This window comes from Bubalus kerabau, chromosome 22, assembly GCF_029407905.1.
Source record: "Bubalus kerabau isolate K-KA32 ecotype Philippines breed swamp buffalo chromosome 22, PCC_UOA_SB_1v2, whole genome shotgun sequence".
In the NCBI taxonomy this organism is placed as follows: domain Eukaryota; kingdom Metazoa; phylum Chordata; class Mammalia; order Artiodactyla; family Bovidae; genus Bubalus; species Bubalus kerabau.
This window is the reverse complement of record NC_073645.1, coordinates 36,228,502-36,248,460: the sequence shown is the minus strand read 5'-3', so window position 1 is coordinate 36,248,460 and position 19,959 is coordinate 36,228,502. Positions and strand designations below refer to the sequence as shown.

Sequence of the window (19,959 nt, the reverse complement as noted above, 5' to 3'; positions counted from 1 at the left end):
GGGGTGCCAGGGCCTGGGGAGAATGTAAAAGTTGTGAGGCCAATGGAGAGAAATGTCCTGTTTGTCTTTCCTCATCACCATCATCACCATAACAATATTATAACTAATAATAATAAAGGAGTAACTTGAATTTACTGAGTTCCTACCACACTTCAGGTACTTTCCATACATGAAATCCTCACAACAGTATTTCCACGTATTTGTCATTATTACTCACATTTGCAGATGAAGACTCTGAGGCTCAGAGAGTCTAAGGAACTTTCCAACTTGCTAAAAAAAAGCAGCAAAAGCCAGGATTCCAGTCCCGGTGCACCTGACTTCAAAGTTCAGCCTCTTCCCACTTCCCCACTGCTTCTCTGAAAGAATGAGTCGCTCTTGATTCAAAGGACAAAGACCCCATGCAAATATCCTTCAACAATTTGGTTACTCTGAGTTAAAATGCATGGAACTCAAAGGCAGATTGGGAAAATCAGCTGATGTTTAAGGGATGAGGAGGGAAAAAAACAGAACCCTGGGTGCAAAAAAAAAAAAAAAAAGCTGTGGGAGGTATCCCACAGACCTGAGACCAGCCAGTCCTGTGCCTTTCTGTTCTCTCACCCACTCCCATCCTAGCACCCAGATTTTGGTGGGCCAGATTTTCAATGACCCTTTCCCATCTTCAGACTTGCCTGGGGAGGGAACATTCTGCTCTCTGCAGAATGCAGAATGCAGCCCTGCTCTCTGCAGGGCTGGGACTTCAGCTCCTGCCCCACTGGAAGTCAGCGACTGAAAGCCAGGCAGAGCCTGTTTCAAGTCCAAAGAGTGGCTGTGTGGCCTCCTCAGCATGTCTCCTAATCTCTCTGGGCCTCAGTTGTCTTGTCTGTGAGATGGGCTAATACCTGACTTGTGCACATGTAAGATGCCCTCAGTTATAAGATGCTCCATGATCTTATGTACCACTGCAGAAAGATTTCTAAAATGCTGCCAATTAAACTCTAAGTCAATACTGAGATGGCATGAACACTCAGACACATCCAAATCGTGGTGATACAAAAATATGCACTGGATGTTTGCTTTAGAATTGATGACAGAGGGCGATGGTCCCCACATCCAACTCTCAGCACAGTGCCTGGCGCAAAGCCATCATCCTGTGAATGGAAGCCAGATGGGGCTGCATTTGCTGTATTGTCTCTTGTTTATAGTGTCCCCGCCAGAACTCCCTCCACCCTCAGGGGTATCTCCCCAGTGCCCCGCCCCGGTGAGCACCCCTGGACACCTTCCCGCTTCACTCCCTGCTTCTCCCTCCCCGCTTCCTCCCCTCCGAGGAGCAGCTTCTCCCCAGGCAAGAACGTGGGCTCAAGTCCCTTCAGAAATGGAGAGGGAAAAAAAATACGATTTTAAAAGTTCTCGGGGAAGCTTTCTTTTTCTCTATTTTTGGTGAGCCTGTCAGACTCCTACCTGTTCTTTGAAAGTTAGAACATTAGCTGGGTCGGCAGGGGAGCCCAGCGCACTGCAGAGCTTCTGCTCTTGGGCAAAACTTTTCTTCCTGCTGCGGCAAGACCACATCCTTGGTTCCGTCCCCTGCTCTCCTCCGCTGGCTCTCTGGATAGTGGGGCTGATTCCTGTCTTGAGAGGCATTCACAGTCTGCCTGAAGGGGCGGAAGTCAAGTTTGGCAGTTATCCAGCTTCTTGCAGCCCACAGAGCTGCAATTGAGGACCCACCAAGCCTATACTCTATCCTCGGGGCTTACACAGGAGCTGGTCATCTGTCCATTGGTCCATCACACGCCCAACTCCTCCTGGCTTTGGTCTGTTGGCTCTGGATCCCTTGCTTCCCCTTGGCCAGAAATCAGGCAGGAGGGAGGGGCAGCAATCCGCAGGGATGCTCCTGCAAAGGAGGGACACCCACTCCCCACACAGGTGGGTAGACTCAGCTCAGTCTTGTCACCTGAGCTTTGCCAATAGCATTCATCTGGGCCTTGCCCACACGTGCATCTCCCCTGTGGGTACCACGCACACCTCAGAGTCGGGAGATGCCCGCCTGCCTCTCTGAGAGCCTTTGGTTTCTTTCTCCTGAGACCACCGTGGGCAAGGGATTACCACATGTTGAGCTATGCTCCCCATGTGTGGGTGGACAGAGACCCTTCCCTACTGCTCTGGAAACACTGTTCAAGAGACATGGAATGTTCTAGAGCTACATTAACAGCTCCCAAGCCATGAGGATCTCAGAGAGGGGCGTCCTAGTTGTCTTTTTTAAAAACAAAAAAAAAGAGCTGTATTTTTGCTTTTTGTTTGCCCACTGATGTTCCTTCTTTAGGAGACAAGGAGGAAGAAGTGGGTTTATATGAAAGAAGGCTGATGCCAAGTCCCAGAGCAGTTGAGGAACCCAACAGGGCGCTCAACACTCAGCTAGAGCAGCCAGCCTATGGTCCTGGAAGCAGGCCTGGCTGTGAAAGTGAAAGTCACTCAGTTTTGTCCAACTCTTTGCAACCCCATGGACTATACAGTTCATGGAATTCTCCAGGCCAGAACACAGGAGTGGGTAACCTTTCCCTTCTCCAGGGGATCCTCCCAACTCAGGGATCAAACCCAGGTATCCCACATTACAGGCAGATTCCTTACCAGCTGAGCCACAAGGGAAGTCCTGCCAAGGGGGCTGGAAAGGCAAGAACTGGTTGACCTCAAATTCTGAAGACTGAGAAGGAGTCAATGGAGAAACGGTAGCTTCAAATTAAAAGAGACTGAGATACAGAGAATGAACTTTTCCTTATCTGTCACACGGGTCTTAGGGTACAGGTCAAATTGCCTTCTTGTCATTCTGAAATCCCCAAACCTCTGAAAACAGAAAGCTTCACCTTTTTCCCCTAAATTTTTGGCACAAAAACTCAGTGAGTGGTGAAGTCTGACCTGCGTTAATAAGAAGTAATGTGTAACTTACTTGTCCCACCAAAGGTGAAAATAGGCATGTGTTTGATCAAAGTGTGGTACTGCTGATCCTATGGGGGCATCATGGACTGTATACCGTATTATTCTTTTTCTAAAATCTGAGAGGAAAAGGCTTAATTTTGAAACACAACAGACCCCGAGAATTTTTGGCTAAGGGCCTGAGGACCTGCAATATCTTCTGCAAAAGATTATTCTAGAAATCAAATAAGATAACACAGGTAAAGCACTTACCGTAGAATTTGGCATCTAGTAGGAAGTTCTCTGGCCCCTGGCCCCAAATGGTATCCCTAGCATGTTTGGAGCTTGGACAGAAAGAGAGCTGGACATCCTTTTCAAAGGGATCTTTTCCCTGAGGGAGTAATGGGGACTTCCCTTAACACCAGGATCCCCCTTGATCCCCCAAATCATATTTCTCCCACTGAATCAAGGTAACCACCCCACTAAGTCAGTTTCCAGGAAGAACATTGTATTATACATGGCTTTCTCCCCCAGCTGCTTTAAGTTGCAATACTCCCTGTTGGTTATGAAGTTGAAAAATACATTCACATCTGTCCTTGATCTTGTAAGTCAAGAACGTGAAAACTCAGAAACACAAAGACATTCTTCCACACTCCTTCTAAAGGGGCAGTTTCCATCAAGAGTAAGAACTGCTTTACATATGTTTTTGATGCTGAAACTATAACATTTGACTTTCTTCTTCTGCCCCAAAGTGTTAACCAAATAAATAAGAATTAGATGATGTTTGCGTAAACTCCGATACATGACCTAAGATTCTTGTTTCTCTTCTGACTTCGGCATAAGGCTTAGCTACTTAATCCTTACACTTTAAAGCACATGTCCTACTTATTTACTTATTTTATCAAATCCATTTATGTGGTGAATAACCTCTTCAAATATACAAGCAAGGAGGTTGTTTTGTAGTCTTACCAGAGTGGAATGAACACTGGAGCTTTGTGGCTGTCTAGGGGTGGGGCCACTTCACTTATTATCTGGATCAATATAGGTTCTTTTCTGTCTTCATCGCCTTGGTCCCCTGACTTCTAGTCACTGGCCACCAGGGGGAATGGGCATAGGGTGACCAATGGACTTCACTTGTCTGAGACTGAAAGGTTTTCTAGGCATGGAACTTTCAGCTGTAAAACTGAATAAATTCTGGATAAACAGGGACGAAGTGGTTTCCTGGGTATGGGCAAGAGGATGGTTGTGTCAAAGCAAGCTACCTCTTCCACTGGCTTGGAATGCCTGTGCCGTCTTTATTTCTGAAGAGGTGCATGAACACCTGGTCACACAAGCAGGGGATGGAAGGCAATGGAAGCTTCAGGGTAAAAGGACTTTGGCAGAAAGCTACTGTGAGTTGTGCAGGAGCAGGGCCCAGCCCAGTCTCATCCCAACAGGTACCAGCCACGAGGGGCCATGGGATGGGACACATCTCTGGAGAGCTGGGTGAAGACCTGGGGTGTCACAGGGAGGAGAAGCCCACAGTACACAGCTCTCCCACAATGCCAGGAGGGAACAGAAGTTCTCCCACCACAAACAAACAACAACGAAAACAAATGACAACAATGAATGATGACGCTGCCTCCCGGAGGAGGGCTGAAGAATGGGTAAGGAAAGTCCAGAACAAAACTGAGATTACATTCTGAAAAGGCAAAAATTCATCCCAAAGAGTTCATCTCAGACTGTTTTAAATCACAGACATTAAGAATGTCCAGTATGAGGTTTTTATTTCTTGGTGGTGAGAAAGATCTCTGTGCTAGATCAAGTTGACATTATTTAGAGGGGAAAGGTTACATTCTTGAGTCTTAGAGAATAAGTGTGGAAGCCCCGCCCCCACTGGCTTGATCATTATGACAACTTCTGTTACTTTTAAGATAAAGTCCAGATCTCTATCACAGATGCTGGATGACATCGTCCCTGCTTTGTCCCTTTCCAATCACATCTGGTACCATCGCCTCCCCTCCCTCTGCATGCCCAGTGCACTGGCCTGCTTCCCATTCCCCACTCCCAGATTTCGTCCTGTTTCAGGGCCTTTGCACCCCTCCTGATCCTTCTTCCTGAATACATCCCTTACTTCTTTTCCTAGATCACTCTAATTTTCCTTCTTCATCCCACATTAAATGTATTTTCCTTGGAGATGCAATTCATGACCTCTGAAATTAAGCATTTCTGCATCCCCAGTACCTGGCACAATGTGGAGCACAAAGTTGGTACTTAAAAAATATTTGTCAGACTGACATAAGTTAAGAACTCCAATAGTTCATTCCTCCTTAGAAGGGATGAATAAACTGGCAAAAACTTCCTCAGAATCAACTTTTTTTTTTAATTCTGGAAATTAATCAAAAGCATGAAACAATAAATAGAATTGTGGTTGGTTGTTTTGATCTGTCAAGCTTCCTGGAGGAGTATTGCCATTGTCTTGCCTAACTCAGAACTCTCCCAGTGCTGAGATGGTTATCCAAAGGGCATTTGTGAAAGATATTTAAGGACATGTACTAGTTCCTACTGGCTGGACAGTATACAACAGCTGGGGCAAACAATAAACTAACCAAAAATTGGAGAGAAAAAGCTAGAGGGTAAGATACTTTGAGAAATAAGGGCTTTGAAAAGCTCTGGCATTTTCTTGGGCGTGTTGCAGACTGCAGGCATACCAAGTGGTGGACGCGTGCTCAGGAAAGAACCGAGAAGGCACTAAGGTCTTATAGTTGGCTGACATTAAGTTGTTGCACAAATAGGAAGAAAAGGTTAAGGCAGAGTTGTCAGCTGCTTACCTGAGTGTTGAGGGCATGCCCCAATGGATATCAGAACTCATCTACAAAGACTGAGAGTTTTTTTGTTGTTCTAGACATCTGAAGACAACTCTTTCTACCCTCTGGCTGATTACTAAGCCAATGAAATAGAGACTTCAGTGATCACAGTTGACAAAGAATACAGACTTTACAAAATTAGTTCAGAAAAGTCGTTAAACAACTACAACACGTAGAAATCCATAAACTGTGGGAAGGAAGATAATCTAATTTCCAGAATTGCCATGTTAAAATGTTCAATGTCCAGTTTTCAACAAAAAAATTATGAGGCATGCAAAGAAACAAAATGTATGGTTCATGCACAGAAAGAAAAACAATCAATAGAAACTCCCTGGGAAAACCTAGATGTTTGGTTTACTAGACCAAGATCCATATCAAATATTTTAAATATGTTAAGAAAGCTAAAGAAAATCATGAGAATGATGCATCACCAAATAGAGAATATCAATTAAGAGATAGAAATTATAAAAGGGAATCAAATGGAAATTCTCAAGTTGAAAATTACAATATTAGAAATTAATAGTTCACTTGTTTTAGTTGCTAAGACGTGTCCAACTCTTTGCGAACTCTTGGACTGTAGCCAGGCAGGCTCCTCTCTCCATGGGATCTCCCAGGCAAGAATACTGGAGTGGGTTACCATTTCCTTCTCTGGGGGATCTTCCTGACCCAGGGATCAAACCCACACTTCCTGCATTGGCAGGCAGACTCTTTACTGCTGAGCCACCAGGGAAGTGAGCCATGTATTATCATTGTGTTATATTTATATCAGAAGGATTCTGGAAGGTGTGTGTGTGTGTGTGTGTGTGTGTGTGTGTCTTTATCTGATGGGTTAAAAAAAATCACTAAGTAGGCTCACTAGCACAGTTAAGCAGACAGAAGAAAGAATCAGCAAATTTGAAAATGGATTAACTATCCAATATGAGGTGCAGAAAGAAAAAATAAGGAAGGAAAATTAACAGCCTAAGACCATCAAGAATACCAACATGTGTATAATGGGAGTTTCAGGAATGAAGAGAGAGAAAGGGAGGTATGTGGAATATTTGAAGAAATAACAAAATTTAAAATGTTGATGAAAACTTTAATCTACTCACCCAAGAAGCTCAACAAACTGCAAGTAGGATAAATACAAAAAAGATTCACACAGAGATAAAGTGAAATCAAACTCTGTATAATTTAAGACCAAAAAAGCTTTCTTGAAAGTGGTAGAAGAGATGTGACTTGCCCTGTACAGTTCAGTTCAGTCACTCAGTCATGTCCAACTCTTTGTGACCCCATGAACCACAGCACACCAGGCCTCCCTGTCCATCACCAACTCCCAGAGTTCACCCAAACTCACGTCCATTGATTTGGTGATGCCATCCAACCATCTCGTCATCCCCTTCTCCTCCTGCCTTCAATCTTTCCCAGCATCAGGGTCTTTTCAAATGAGTCAGCTCTTCACATCAGGTGGCCAATCTACTGGAGTTTCAGCTTCAACATCAGTCCTTCCAATGAACACCCAGGAGTGATCTCCTTTAGGATGGACTGGTTGGATCTCTTTGCAGTCCAGGGGACTCTCAAGAGTCTTCTTCAACACCATGGTTCAAAAGCATCAATTCTTCAGCACTCAGCTTTCTTTATAGTCCAACTCTCACATCCATACATGACTACTGGAAAAACCACAGCCTTGACTAGACGGACCTTTGTTGACAAGTAATGTCTCTGCTTTTTAATATGCTGTCAGTGATCCTCAATTAGATTAATAGCTAATTTCTCTTGAAACCATGGAGGCCAGAAAGCAGTGGGATGACATATTCAAAATGTTGAAATGATAAAAACACCAACCAAGACTTCTATATCTTACAAAACAATTCTTCAAATATAAAGGAGAAATTAAGACATTCCCAGATGCACAAAAATGGAGAGAATTAGTAGCTGGTTGATCTTCCTTACAAGAAATGCTGAAGGGAGTCTTTCAGGCTTAAATGTCTTTCAGAAATAACTCAAATTCACCTAAAGAAATAAAGGACATTGTTAAAGGTAACTACATAGATAAATATTAAACACAGCATTAGTCTCTTTTTGGTTTGTTTCCTTTTTCCTATATGCTTTAAAAGACATCTTCCTAAAACAGTAATTATAAATCTAAGTTGATGGGCACACAAAGCATAAAGATGTAATTTGTGGCAATAACCACATGAAGATGGGACAGTCTTATAGGAGCAGTTTTTGAACACTATTGAAACTAAGTTGGTATTAATCTGGACTAGACTGTTATAAATTAAGATGTTAATTATAATATCCAGAGCAACCACTAAGAAAATAAAAATATATGACAAAAGCAATAAGGGAATTAAAGTAGTACACTATAAAATATCTATTTAACACAAAAGAAAGTAGTAATGGTGAAATTGCAGCCCAAAAAAGGAAAAAAAGATATGACGTGTAGAATAGCAAAATGAAATGAGTAAGCCCTTCCTTATAAGTAATTATATTAAAAGAAAATGAATTAAATGCTATTCAAATGGCAGGAATAGGTGGAATGGATTAAAAAGAACATGGTCCAACTATATACCATCTACAAGAGACTCACTGGGTGCTGCTGCGGTTTAAATTTCAAGGGGAAGACAGTGACTGAGGCTGCCTAGTCAAGTCTCTTTCTGTCAAACAATATCGCTTCTTCTCTGACAACTTGGGAGAGTGGAATCCAGGGAAATTATTGATATTCTGCCAAAAACCTAGAAACCACTTTCTGCTAGGCTAGATCGAAAATGAAAATAACACATAAATGGAAACTTTGAAGGTTACTCTCAGCCAGTTGATAGTGGGCAATGACTATATCACCTGCATCTTCTACTTTTAATACTTAATCATGTCCTTCAGTAATATCCATGGCTGTATGTGTGGCCTTTTAGTAGCAAAGAAGGGGCTGGTACTCTTATACATGTCCCAAGGGCATCTACCTTACAATGTGGCTTGAGAGGAGATTTGGGCCGCCTCGTCTGTATGAGGGTTTGAACTGAAATTTGATTCAACATTTTTTTTTAGCACCAATCATTATGCTAAGTTTTGAGGCTGCAGTGTGAATGAATCCACATCCCCTGTCTCATGGAGCTTCTTTGTTAAGGTGGGGTGAAGGGCTAGACAGTATACAAGGAAACAAGAATATATGAGTCACATGGCAGTGTGTGCTTTGTAGACAAATCTCTTAAGGGAAGGGAGTGAGGCTGGGGGAGGGGAGCTTGTTGCTATTTTATACAGGGTATTCAGGGACCCAGGAGGTACCCTTGAGTGGAGACTTGTGACACAAGTGAGTGGGAGCCACGGAGATATCTGGGGGGAGATTGTTTCAGGCAGAGGGAAGAGTGAGTGGAAAGGTCTTTGGGTAGGAGCTAGTCCTGTTTGAGGAATGGCAGGATAGCTGTGTGTATGGATCAGAGTGAGCAAGAGGTAGAGTGGTAGAAGATGAGATCAATGAAGACCAGACCACAGAAAGTCTTGTGGACAAGTCTAAGATCATTGAACTTGAACTTGTATCATGGTGTAGGTGGGGGCTCTTTCTTGAGGGCTAGAAGATACTTGGGGTCTAGAAAGAGGACCAGACTCAATGAGCCTGGCTGCCACAAAATCATTTGCCACCTGGACATGAAACCGCTTGGGTGCATGGAGGGTCTATCCTAGACTAAGGCTGGGCAAGTCCTGGTCTATGTGTCAGATGCTCCAAAGAGAAAGAGCAGGGAAGGGGCTGGGCTACCCCAGCTTCACCTGATTCCCTGCTGCTGCTGCTGCTAAGTCGCTTCAGTCGTGTCCAACTCTGTGAGATCCCATAGATGGCAGCCTACCAGGCTTCACCATCCCTGGGATTCTCCAGGCAGCAATGGAGTGGGTTGCCATTTCCTTCTCCAATGCATGACAGTGAAAAGTGAAAGTGAAGTTGCTTAGTCGTGTCCAACTCTTCGAGACCCCATGGACTGCAGCCTACCAGGCTTCTCCATCCATGGGATTTTCCAGGCAAGAGTACTGGAGTGGGGTGCCATTGCCTGATTCCCTGGTCATTCTGAAATCATGAGGAAGCAAGCCAATCTTGAGAGCAGATGCTAGAGCGAGCTGTCCACCAAAAACAAGAAACTCTCCCTCCCTGGTATGTCTTCCTCCTGCTCCCATCTCCCTCCTTCCAGAAGGTTCCTTCTGGGCCTGTGTTGTCTCTGGGTGCCCATGTGTGGCACATCATTATACAGCCTTCCTGACTCTGTTGAACATTCCTGGCACAGCAGTATGAGAGAGAAGGGCCATAGGCTGAAGACACATTCAAAGTCTTGGGGCACAGCTGCTGAATCACTTAAAATTAAACAGGCTTTTAACAAGCCTTTGTATCAGGGCATAGGTGGGGGCTGTTTCTTGAGGGCTAGAAGATATTTGGGGCCTAGAAAGAGGACCTCATTCAACTTCCACACTTGAAAGATTCCCTTCACTTTGAATCAATCACCCTGAAATCCTAGTTCTCCCAGCATCCATCCAGGATGAGTTAGTGACTGCCCTCTACTGATTCCACCATGGTCCACACAGGGTTAATTCAAATTTGCCTGTGCTCCCCTAACCGGTGAAAAGTTGGAAGCATTTCTGTTTTATTTCTGTTCCTCAATTTAATGGTTTTTCTAAGCCACTCATTTTTCAAGAAGTAATTCCTTTGTCCTTTAGGAAGGATAAAGTCGTTTTTTATCTCATTGTGTTTATCCCAAACCCTTATCACCAAGGGCTTTGTAAGTTATGCCTGCTATTCCTTAGCTTCTGGGTATAATTAGTGCCCATTGTAATCATACAACTGACCAATCATGGGCGCCCTCAAGGGGGCCAAGGCTGGAAGGGAGACTATTCATAAAATCATACTTAATATAGTCTTATCTTGCCAGGGGAAAAAAGCCATCTGTGTGGCATCCCACAACCCAGCACCATGCAGGTTCTCCAGCTCTCCTTGCAGTGACAACTCTCACCAAAGTGTGCAGCCAATGGGCTTAAAAAGAGTCACACACAGGAAGTGACCAGAATGCTTATGGACTTTGTCAAAGGACAGTTGCCAGGGTGCTGTTAGTGGACAAATGCGCCTCACAACTCAGAAAACAGGAAAGAATGAAAATAGAAAAGAAGAGGCAGGCTCCTCTGCATCACTCACCCATGCCAGCCTTGCAGAAAGCTGGTTTCTCCCCCTCCTAAAGACTTTCCTTGAAACTGCTGCAAAAAAGCATTGCCAGCAAAGTTAATGAGTCCCACCCCATCCTCCTCTCCTATTCCCTCCCAAAGAAGCAAACAGGCTTATTTACATAGGTCAGCATCTGAAGGTAATTAAAAATGTAATCTTATATTTGAAGCAAGCTCTCTCATCTCTAGTAAATTCCCATTACCGAATCATACTAGGTGGCGTGGTGGTAAAGAATTTGCCTCCCCATGCAGGAGACACAAGAGATGTGGGTTTGATCCCTGGGTCAGGAAGACCCCTTGGAGTAGGAAATGGCAACCTACTCCAGTATTCTTGCCTGGAAAATCCATGGACAGAGGAGCCTGACAGCCTACAGTCCATGGGATTGCAAAGACTTGGACATCACTGAGCGAATGAGCACGCATGCAAATTATACTACTGCCCAACATCTGGAGTCGCACAGAGTTGGACACAACTGAAGTGACTTAGCAGCAGCAGCAGCAGCCAACACTGGAGTGCACTTTAAGCTTCTTTTTTCCATCCTTTCACTCAGGTGATGGATTGAGATCCTCATTGCAATCTGCCCCCACTGGGTGGGTAGAAAAAGAGCCAATATCCCCCTTTTACAGATAGGAAAACTGTAGTAGAGAGGGATCCCATGACTCATCTAAGTTCAGTGAAGCCAGGTGTTCCTGTTTCGAGTGGAGTTATTTGGCCCATATCAGGAAGATGATAAGGAATTGTTTGTTCTGGTGCAGTGATTGCTTTGCTCAACTCAGTTTCCACGTGTGCTAACTTAGGCTCCAAAATGTTCCAAAAAAGAAAGGAAAATGCTACTGCAGAGGATTTTATGTAGAATTTTATGCTGAAATTTGGAGCTAGAAGTTGACTTAAAGCACATGGAGACCACTTCTCACATCATGGACAGGAATCTGTGCCCCAGAGGGGGCCGTGTCAGCCAAGTGACTTGCAAGGAAGGGGCAGTTCCAACCTGGGAGAGGGGCTCCCAACTCGTAGAAGACCGATCCAGCATCTTCTGATGGATTCAGAAATTACTTCCAGGTCTTTCTCCTATATTACCTTTCTACTCATTGTCAGGGGTTAGCATTGTGAAAACAGGTGGTCCAGTGAGTTTTCGAGCTATTTGGGTTGTAAATGGAGTTCAGTATCGTAAAACCAAACGAACTCTAGAAAGTGGCATAATGTAGTGGGCTGGGCACTCTACTGGGAAGAGACACATCTTTTCTGACTTAAGTTCTGTTAATAATTCACTTAGGGAAGGGGTTGGAGGTCTTGTTCCCCATCTGCCACTAACTGGCTGTCTGATTCCAATTTCTCTCCGTTTTCTCATGTGTAAGAGGGAAGGGAGACATTGGATGAGTTGGTCGGGAAGGGCACTTCTGCCTTGAGAAAAATGTTGGTTTTAGGGCACATACGTAGTACTGTCTCTTCCCATCCTGCCAGGGGAAGATCATCTTGGAATTAGTGAATAAATTAGAAGGACATGTCTAATCTCAATTGGACCTCCGCAGGAACTTGCATTTCACTTACATTGTACTTGTGTTCCAGGGGGTATCAAACCTAGGTGGGTGTGTATGAGAAGGCTTCAGTTCCACAGCTGTTTTTGTTCAAATGTAATGGTACTCGTTCTAATAGGATTTGATCTATACACGTGAACACTGAGCTTTCCTTAATAAACATCTTCTGTTCCCACAGTCCAGGGGCTCTTTCTTCCAGCAAATCCAGGACTGACTTATTGTGGAGATGACTGCCAGGTGACAACACTGGGGCACCTTCAGACGGGGGGTCGGTGGTGACTCCAAACCTCACCAGGGATCCCGGCTTGCCACGGCCTCCACGTCCAGTGACAACAGAAAAGAAGGACGCACACTGAAAGGAGTGGTCAGCGTTTTGCTGACTGCCCTTCCTTCTTCAAGCCCATTAGAGAAGTCCGATCGCAGGTCCATAGAGAGGGCACCTCCACGGCTAATGCCCCGCCACTCAGGGAGCAGGACAGGGAGGCAGTGGGGAGGCCGCCCCCTCTTCTTCCACCATCAGAGCCCAAAGCCATCGTCCATCATGCCTTCTTTTCCAGTCTGCATCTGCACATCAACCCCCATCCCTGGTCCCCGACACACAATACTGAATAAATATGCCTGGCCCGGGTCCATGTGGGAATTCTGGAGAGTTACGATTGTTATTTCCAGGAATGCACAGACACCAGCAAAAATTCATTTCCCAGACGCATGGCTATTTTGAGAACCAAATCTCCTGCTCTGTAGCAATCAAACTGGGGGCTTTTCAAGTCTTGCTTTACAATAGAAACCTGTTCTGCCTTCAGCTGCCTTTTACCTACAAGAATTCAATAAGAGAGAGAGAAGCCATTAGAGTTTCCTTCCCCATCTCCGCTTTGGCGCGACATATATTCCTGGCCAACTTTCTCGACTCTACATCTTAGTAAATTCTTCCTGACAATAGTTAGTGACAAGCATGTCAGAAGCAACAAACTCCGTCATCTATAGGGCTTATCAATAATTTAGTCTCTTCCCCCTCGTGAGAGCCTGTGTGTTTTGCAATAATGAAATATATGATTTTAAAAATAAATAATAGGCTGTTGTCAGCCCGATTGTAGCTGCAAGTTATGAATGTGATTGATTGATTGAACATTTGACTTCATCCGCTCGAGCAGGATCAAAGAGAGACTCTTCCACCCGCCTAAGGCCACTAGCAATTTATTTAGAGACTGTGTTCGTATCCCAGCAGGTAGCAATATTGGACTGAGGTACACAGAAAATCAGCTCTTTGAAATTTTTTCCAAGTCCGAGGGAAGCAACAAATGAGATTTTTTTTTCTTAGTTCATTAAATCATTAACCACTTAATCACTAAAACAAGACATGATAAGCATTCCCTTTAGCTGGGTTACCCAGGACAAAAAGAAATGAGGCTCTGCTGAGATCTAGTGTTGGAAGGTGGGCCCTTTTTACACAATGTGACAGTCTCTAATTTTTTATTTATATGGCTCTGTATTTTTTTTCTTCATCTTAACTAATCAGCATGGCAACAGCCACAATGACATCCAGAAGTGACAGGTGTCTGAATTGCAATGAGGTGTCTACACAGCTGCCAGCATGGGGACGGAAAAGACAAAGGTATGGAAGAGATGTTTGTAAAACAAATAACTGCAACTGCTAGCAGTTGGATGGAAAAGGGGAGAAAAAAGAAAAGAAAATGGGGCATAGGAAATTGCTGGAGGTGTGGAATATGGCCCCTCACATAAGCCAAGGAAGAGATCCTCCTGAGTTTGGGTACCCAGCTGGCAGGGAAAGGCTGTCCCTTCTTTCTCAAGGGGTCAACTCTTGGTCCCTCACACAACAACTTCCCCGATATTTTAAAACCCTGCAACCCAGAGCTCTCCCCACGAGCTGGGGAGCTGTGCGGCATTCTGATGAGCTGGGCTGGGGCTGGTAAAGGGCCTGCGTCTGGTCCTAACCAGGGTGCCGGGAAGAAAGGAGACAGGATGTGAAGGCCCGAGGACATCCACCCACAGAGGGACAGGCCCATCTTAACAAGAACGGGTTGCGGTCTTCGTTGTTCTAGCAGGGGAATGGAAGAAAGGGAACAGGCTTTCCTTCCCGGCTCCCCTAGTCCTCTGCTGTCTGACCTCAGGCAAGGCAATTTAATAATCATCCAAGTGCTTTTGACTTCATAGGGCCTTTCATCCACGGATCTCAAAGCACTTCACAAATACCAATTCATTAACCTTCACAACCTGCCCTGGGGGACAGAGGGTGGGCACATTTCCCTTGTGGTGGGAACACTCAGCTGGAGGCATGGAGAAAAGCAGTTTTTCCTTCAAGGTCACTTGAAAGTCAACCAGGAAACTCCGGAGTGAGATTCAGAGCAGCTGGCATCAGCACCCAATACTACGGATGCTGGAGCCTCAGTTTACCCTCCTTTGTGCCATTGGGCTGAACCCACACCTCTGATGCTACTCATAGAGAATAGAGGAACAACAGCTTCAGGGAGGACAGGACAAACCGCACGGCTCGCTGCCGGCTGGGCACTAGCTGCTTTCACATGCTACGTCGCATTCATTCCCTAGAGGATCCTGTGAAGTTCTACAAGCCCTGTTTCACAGGTGAGAAAATTGTGGCTCAGAGATGCAAAGAATTCACTCACGGTGGCCTAACTCATAAGTAGTAGAGTGACCATCTGTTTGTAGTAGTAATAATAATACATAGATATTCACTTGAGAGGAATCTTGAGAGTCCCTTGAACTGCAAGGAGATCAAGCCAGTCATTCCTAAAGGAAATCAACCCTGAATATTCACTGGAAGGACTGATGCTGAAGTTGAAGCTCTGATACTTTGGCCACCTGATAAGAAGAGCCGACTCATTGAAAAGACCCTGAAGCTGGGAAAGATTGAGGGCAGGAGGAGAAGGGGATGACAGGATGAAATGGTTGGATGGTGTCACTGACTCAATGGACATGAGTTTGAGCAAACTCCAGGAGATGGTGAAGGACAGGGAAGCCATTGGGTTGCAAAGAGTCGGACACAACTTAGCGACTGAACAACAGCATAGATATTCAGTCACTTTCCCGAGGCCACCTCTAAGAACTTTGTTTTTGTTTATGAGCCTTCCTGGGTCTATGATCCACTCATCAATTGAGCCTCTGAGCTGTAACAGGAAATGTTCAGGCCAGTAATGGCAAAAGCCTGGCTCAGTTTAGAGAGCTCAGTTTAGAGAGCTAGAGAGTGGGGAGACAATGAGTGGCTCTGAAGAGGGAGAGGGAGATGGGGAAGGTGAGAGGGACAGCTTGGTATGGGTTTAGAGAGAGATTTTAGGGGAATGAGCTTGGCATATAGGATGCTTGGCATTGAGGATGGGAAGCAGCTGCTGTACATGTGTGAACTAATTATGGAGAGATGCAGAAAAAGAATTTTAAGAAGTTTTGCTTTGCAAATGTGATGTTGTTTATTAAGGAACTATAATGTAGATTTGAACTACTTCTCAGTCGTTTTTGGGTGCCAGACTGATGCTCCTTAAGTGCAATGCTAGGCAGAAGCCAGCTGATGCTCAGTTTGGTGCTGTGAGTTACACATTCGTCAGTTGCACATCTCTGCTCTTTTTATACCTCATCACCTGGCATCCCTCCCACCTCCGCTGAGCTTTTGTGCTCCCATGGTATTCAAAACGGGTGCTGACCACATGCTATTCATCCCTTCTTGTAACTGTTTTGTGATAAACACTGCTTCCTGTGATGAGCCAGGGTGAGGCTTGGCAGAACAAGAGGCATAACTGATTCTACCATCTAAGTGATCTAACACGCATGCCAAGAGGCAATCAATATGTGCAAGATGTATTAGTCAGGGTAGATTAACTGTCATAACAAACAGCTCCATTCAGTTCAGTTCAGTTCGGCCGCTCGGTCGTGTCCGACTCTTTGCGACCCCATGAATCACAGCATGCCAGGCCTCTCTGTCTATCACCAACTCCCAGAGTTCACTCAAACTCATGCCCATGAGTTGGTCGTTAGGTTGACATAATGAAAGATGATTTCCCACTCACATGACGTCCCCTGTTGTTGTCCCTGATCAGCTGTTCTCCTGGGCAGGTCACCTCCAAGCAAGACTCTGGGGGTAAGCTTCTACAGTTCTGATATTCCCCCATCCTCTGGGGGGCTGTGGAGCCCTGCACATCCAGTTGCAAGAATGGCAGAAAAATGGAGGGTGAAGAAGGGTACAAGGGCCAGAGTCAGACCTAAAAGTGTCATATATGTCACTCGGCCAATCATATGGTCCTGCCGAAATATCAGGGAGGTTGAGACATGTTGTCTAGCTGTGTGTCCAGAAGGGAAAGGAAATTTGGTTTAATAAGCACAGAAGTGTCTCCAGGCTTCCCAGGTGGCATTAGTGGTGAAGAACCCATGTGCCAATGTAAGAGACGTAAGACACATGGGTTCGATCCCTGGGTCAGGAAGATTCCCTGGAGGAGAGCATGGCAACCCACTCCAGTATTCATGCCTGAAGAATCCCATGGGCAGAGGAGCCTGGCAGATTGTAGTCCATAAGATTGAAAGAGACATGACTGAAGCAAGTTAGCATGCATACACGCACACACACAGGAAAGTCTCTGCCACTCAGGGTCCTCCACCTCAACACCAGGTATTCCCTCATCAGTCAAACTTGGAGCTCTGCTAGAGATGCTCTTGCGGGCAGTCGGGCATCAAGTTTGCAGGTACCATGTGATTCTCTTTTCCCCCACATAGATTTATGAGTAAGCTAGAATTCTCCAGAGGGCAGCAAAGCTTGTTTGGTGAATTTTGAAAATGGATGAGGACAATCAGAAGGTGTCTGATATTTTCTGGTTGAAGGGAAGACATGTCCAATTTAATAAATGCCTTTAAACTGACATTGACCAAGACATCCTTCTCTTTATTCTGTAAAAAACAAAAAACAGAAAAACGAAAAACTCCACTGCACATCATGTGCAAAAACCTGGCAGAAAGGAGTTGATCACCTGGACACCAATGGTGAGTGCCAACAAGTGCTAACACTCCAGTTTTCTATCTCCAGTGTCCATCCAGCTAAGGTTGACTGTGCTTTCTTGGAATATCAGTCAATCTTAGGCAAAAGAGAATGATTTGTCCTTCATTTTCAGAGAACAGCTTCCGTTCTCCTTCCGTGTAGTCATGGCCTCAGCAGTAAAGCTGGTAGGAAGCTTCATTCCTCTGATTCCCTGGAGAAGCTATGCTTTCTGGGTCACTATGACAATCCTTAAACATGCAGTTTTATTTTGGAACACAACTGTGCATATTTCTCGTACATTGCAGGAGTTTAATAATGGCAAAAACCTCTTAGAGCACAGTCTGTTTCTTTTCATTTCCCCTGAAAATACCAACCTCTGGTTGTCCCAGAAAACCAAGGTGAAAATATTCCAAAGAAATATCTCACTCATCCTTTCTCCTGAGTTCTTTTCTCTGCTGCCTTCAATTCCCTTTCCCTTTCTATCTGTAGAGACAAAAGAGAAAATTCTGTAACCACTGGCCTCGGTCCAGGAATACAGAAGAAAATGAAGCAAGGCAAGCAACAGAGAAAAGTGAACAGAAGAACAAGCTCAAATGAAGCTGCTTGATGATCGTATAGTGCCAGCCTGGCAGGAGTGTGCTTTAACTTCTTTTCCTCTTTTTCTTTAACATCCAGCTTGGGGTCAAAAATTCTTAACATAAAATTGAGGATGGTTAAAAGTGCTTGAAAATCCCTACATGGAAATGACGTGCCCATCAATATGTATCCTGGATCTTTAAAGAAGTTATCTGCTTTGACTCAGTAATTCTGCTGCCGAGATTCCATCCAAAGCTATGACTTAGCTTGGTGTCTCCTATCAGCAGAGCCTGAGATAAGGATTTGGTGCAAGTAGGTGGTTTCCTTGGGCAGTGACCCCAGGAAGCATGGTAAAGGAGTGAGGATTGTGGGAAACAGGTGTGAGAAGGTTGACCTTAAAATGTTATTTTACCAGTAAAAGAGGGTCTGTTCAGGAATAGCAGAGGAATCGCAATATGAGACAAGAAAAGCTATCCCATGGACAGAAGAGCCTGGCGGATATGACTGAGCGACTAAGCACACACCCACACAAGTTAACCCAAAAGCCATAGGCAAGTCCAACGAACAAAGGAGAAGAATGCTGTTTTATAGAGAAAAAATAGAAAGTTGGGACGGGGGTTGTTTTGAGAGAAAGTCTGTTGGAGAAAAGCAGGAGTTCAAGGTGATGATGGTTTCTCGTTGACTGAGTTGTTGCGGTAGCCAACGTCTTGGAAGAGATGCAACGCACGTCTTTTCCTGTTGGGATCTGTAATTGACAATTCCTGTAATTGACATTGAGTGGTACCACATGAGAGCTCTGTCTTCTGGCTTCCTGACTCCATTTTCACAGGAGGAAAGATAATGTTAATAAGCTGGCCACTGTGGGTAGCTGGGGCTCAACCCTATGGGAATTATCTGACAGACTGTGTAGAACACACCCTTCTTTGGTCACCCGGATGAGCAAGGAAGCTGAAATTCCCAACCCCACTGGTTGACAGTCACTTAGGGACATCAAGGCTAGGATAAGCATACTCCCGTGGTCAGAGAATAAGTTCAGGTAAGCGATATAGGAAGCCAGCAGATGGACCTGGGAGAGTCTTCAGATACCTCTGGGAAAGCCCTAGGGGTGGAATGCTGACAGTATCTGTTATGGATAATAATCTTCATATAGAAAAAAATAAACATACCAGAATTGCAGCATTATCTATAATGGTGAAACAGTAAAGGCAACTTTAATGTCTACATTAGAGCGTTAGAGGGAGGATTCAATGAGTTCTGGTGTACCCACTCCATGAAATACTCCTCATTGTTGTTTTGTTCAGGAATATTACTGTCTGCCAGGCTCTGCACTAGGTCCTAGGGTCACTATGATGAGAAAGACAGACCCTGTCCTTACTCTTCAGAAGGGTATGGTCTCATTTGTTTAAATAGGATTTGGAAAAAACATGAGTGCATGTCTGAGTTATACACTAATATTCTGGAATCAGGATTGTATATACAGCTTGACCTTAATTCTGTATTTTAAAATGCATAGAAAAAAAACTGGAGGCAAATACACCTGATTGTTAATAGTGATTTTCTTCGAGCAATGAGGGTTTCTTTGCTTCTTGCATTTCTCTTTTCACCAAATTTTCTATAATAAGAATGTCTTCTTCTCATAAGGGAGAAAATAATAAACTGTATTTGAAAAGAAGAGGGAAAAAATTCACCTTCCAAGCAGAAGAGAACTGAAAGCTGGCCCTTCTCACCTTTTCCCTATGCCCAACTTTTGTGTGTGTCTAACATTTCTGGTTTCCTGCTGCAGCTGGAACCAGCATCTAATGTGCAGTAATTTGTAATTTGGGGTGCCTTCTCAGGCATGACTGGGGCTTGAAGGTAGCAAGCATTTCCCGATAAAATGAGAAGTTCAAGGGCATCGCAAAGAGAACAAGGATATCTGCTCCTTTTGCTGCTGCTAAGTCGCTTCAGTCA

The 19,959-nt window shown here is 44.6% G+C and overlaps 2 long non-coding RNA genes across 2 annotated transcripts; both read right to left on the bottom strand.

Moving 5' to 3' along the window:
• Positions 1–1,081: 1,081 nt before the first annotated feature.
• Positions 1,082–1,862, bottom strand: LOC129636604 (uncharacterized). The gene is made up of 3 exons (XR_008707037.1): positions 1,731–1,862; positions 1,438–1,628; positions 1,082–1,127 (listed from the first exon to the last, which is right to left on the bottom strand). It is a non-coding gene; the product is annotated as an uncharacterized LOC129636604 (long non-coding RNA).
• A 4,924-nt stretch (positions 1,863–6,786) lies between these two features.
• LOC129636470 (uncharacterized) lies at positions 6,787–11,003 on the bottom strand. The gene is made up of 2 exons (XR_008706943.1): positions 10,879–11,003; positions 6,787–7,721 (listed from the first exon to the last, which is right to left on the bottom strand). It is a non-coding gene; the product is annotated as an uncharacterized LOC129636470 (long non-coding RNA).
• Between the last annotated feature and the right edge of the window lie 8,956 nt (positions 11,004–19,959).